We start from the raw sequence: 3,307 nt of genomic DNA on the forward strand, positions 1-3,307 counted from the left end.
GCAGTGGCTGGTCTGGGTGTGTGGCCTACTGGACCTGATATATTCCCCCATTGTGGTCTTTTCCATCGGCCCCTGGGTTGAGCTGACCACCTGGCACTTGTGTCCTCTGTGCTGAAATTGACTAACCTCTCAGAGCCCTAGCTTGTGTATTCCCTGCTCTGCATAGAGGATAAGTCCCACAAGGCAGCAGGGTTTTCCTGCCCCTTGGGGGGGATAAGGGTGCAAGGCCTTTGCTAATGGAGATTAGAAGGAGCCCCATCCTGTGGCCTTTGAGGAACAGTGCCAGCTCTACCTACCTGTGCAAGCCCCACGCGTGGGGCTGCGCTGGAGGCAGATTCCTGATGATGGTCAAGCCAACAAACCTGTGGTTAAAGTGGCATCAGTGAGGCAGCGTGTGCTGCTTTCACAGTGATTTTTGTCGTCTTTTAATAGTCTGTTGGGCCTAGAGTCTAGACATTCAGCTAATGAGCTCTCCAGCCCTGGAAATGCCTGGATTGTTAAGAGCCATATGCCGGGGAGAGCAAAGTGTTAGTTCCTACCTCTCTTGCCGTTTAGCTGTATTGTTTCTTCAGGACTCCAGCAGCCAGTTCCTATGGTGACCTGTGAAGGGAGGAAAATTGGGTTTTTGCCCTTGTTTAATTCTTTAGGACAAAAATGGCTGGAGAGGTTTTATTTCCCCCACAAGAAATCTTTTTTACAATAAAAATTCAGATCCTGTCTAGGTGGCAAGCCTCTCTAGTGCTAGGAGAACTGGTGGAATGGAGACAAGAACCAACTTGCTGTGATGCGCACAACAAACTTGAGTACGATTAGACAAACTCATGGGTAAGGATAAAGTATTAAAATAAGTTTAACTACAGAAAGATAGATTATAAATGATTATAAGTGGTAGGCATAAAGGTCAGTGTTTCCTTAAAAAAAAAAAAATAGTAAACACGCATTCTAAATCCTAAACTTTCAGACGAAGCAATATTTGAATCAAGCAGTTTTTCTCACCCCACTGGATGTTTAGGCAGGTTATAGTTCTTAATACACAGGCTGAATTTCCTTCTCAGCCTGGGACCAATCTCCTTAGTTCAAAGTTGGTCTTCTGAGCATTCTTGTTGCCTTCAGTGTAGGTGGGGGAGGGGAGGGGTGGTCTCATGATGCCACTGTCCCTTATTTTATACTCTTAATTCATGTCCCAGGGAAGATACTGGCCCAGGCACATCCTGGGGAGCCTTGCTGAATCACAGATCTGAGCAACCCCTAATGTGTGGTGCTTGCACTACTCTCTCTTACAGACCTGTAAATCTCTTGTTTACATTTCCTCAGCTGGTCAATGGCTTGTGATGGTCGCTTAATATCAGTTTGGGTGTGGGTCACCACCTTCGTTGTCACTGGAGAACTAGCAGTGGGTATCTCCCAAACTCACAACACATTTCAATAACAACCATATAGCAAAATCTCATGCCTTCATACACACTCACACTAGACATTTTGTCGGAACAATTAGTTTCAGCAGATCATGACCTTTCATATAGTCTCTTACATGGCATGCTTTGTATGAATTACAACCATATACAAACGAATATGGGGGTTACAGGGTGCTACTCTGAGGTGCAGTGTAGCATACATTGCCACACTTACGTTGTGTCTAATGATTTTATTAAATGGAGTGAAATCTCTCTATACACACTTAATGGCCCAGGAATGTCTACTAATATTCAAAACAGCTGGACAGACCTGCTGGTTTATTTTTTCAGGTGAATATACTTTCTCAGTCTCCAATAAAAGGTAACCAAATATCTAAATATCCCTCTGTCATCTGTCTGTCTTGCTGACAAGCACCAATTTTTAAAGGTCTTTGCCAGTCTCTTCCGCCCATCTTTAAAAGGGGGGAAGGAGGAGCCAGGGAACTATAGACCCGCCAGCCTGACCTCAGTACCTGGGAAGCTACTAGGGTAGCGTTTTTCAAACTTCGGGTCGCGGCCCATCAGGCACTGGGTGGCTCTGGTCAGCACCACCGACCGGGACGTTAAAAGTCCCGGTGCTGCCCAGCTAAGGCAGGCTAATGCCTCCTTGTTTTGACACTGCGCTGTGCCCCGGAAGCGGCCAGGAGCGAGTCTGGGTTCTAGGCAGGGGAGCATAAGCTCCACACGCTACTCCCGCCCCGAATACCAGCTCCACACCCCAATGGGAACTAGGGGGGGGTGAGGGCATTGCCTGTGGGCAAGAGTCGCTTGCATGCCTCTGCCTAAGAGCTGGACCTGTCGCTGGCCTATTCTGGGGCTCAGTGCAGTCCTTGGTGCCAGGACAGGCAGGAAGCCTGCCTCTGCACCCCAGCTGCACCGCTGACTGGGAGCTGCCAGAGGTAAGTCCGTGCCCCAATCCCCTGTCCCAGCCCTGAACTGCCCCAAACCTGGAACCCCTTCCTGCACCCCAAACCCCTCATCCCCAGAGCCTGCACCCCCAGCCCAGAGCCTTGACTCCTTCCTACATCCCTGCCCCAGCCCAGAGCCCTCCCACACCCTGAACCCCTCATTCCTGGCCTCACCCCAGCACCGCAACCCTCTGCCCCAGCCCTGAGCCCCTCCCACACCCCAAACTCCTCATCCCCAGCTCCATTGGGTCATGGGCATCAACAATTTTCTTCAAACTTTTTTTTCCTGGGGACCTAGCTGAAAACCACTGTACTAGAGCAATGTATAAAACATTCAATTTGCGAATACCTGGATGATGAAGGGGTAATCACTAGCAGCCAGCATGGATTTACCAAGAACAAATCATGCCAAACCAGCTTGATTTCCTTCCTTGACAGGGTAACTGGTTTGGTGGATAGGAATGCAGTGGAGATAATATATGTGGACTTCAGCCCAGATTTTGACTCAGTCTTACATGACCTTCTGATAAGTAAGCTGGAGAAATGCAGGCTCAGCAGAGCTACTATTAAGTGGATATATAATTGGTTAAACAACCACAAACAGAGAGTAACTATTCATGGAATGATGATGAATTGGAGGGAGCTCTCAAGTGGGATTCCACATGGATCTGTTCTGGGCCTGGTGTTGAACATCTTCATTAATGCCATGGATGTAGGACTAGAGGGCAGACTGACTGAGTTTGCACATGACACAAAGCTGGGGGGGTTGCTAATGCTTTAGAGGACAGAGCTAAAATTCAGAGGGATCTGGATAAATGGGAGAACTGGGCTACAGCCTACACAAAGTTCAACAAAGACAACTGTGAGGTGCTACACTTAGGGAAGAAAAACCAAATGCACAAATACAGAATGGCAGGGGCAGCAGGTTTGTATAATTTTGGTGGT

This window comes from Lepidochelys kempii, chromosome 15 (assembly GCF_965140265.1).
Source record: "Lepidochelys kempii isolate rLepKem1 chromosome 15, rLepKem1.hap2, whole genome shotgun sequence".
Classification (NCBI taxonomy): Eukaryota; Metazoa; Chordata; order Testudines; family Cheloniidae; genus Lepidochelys; species Lepidochelys kempii.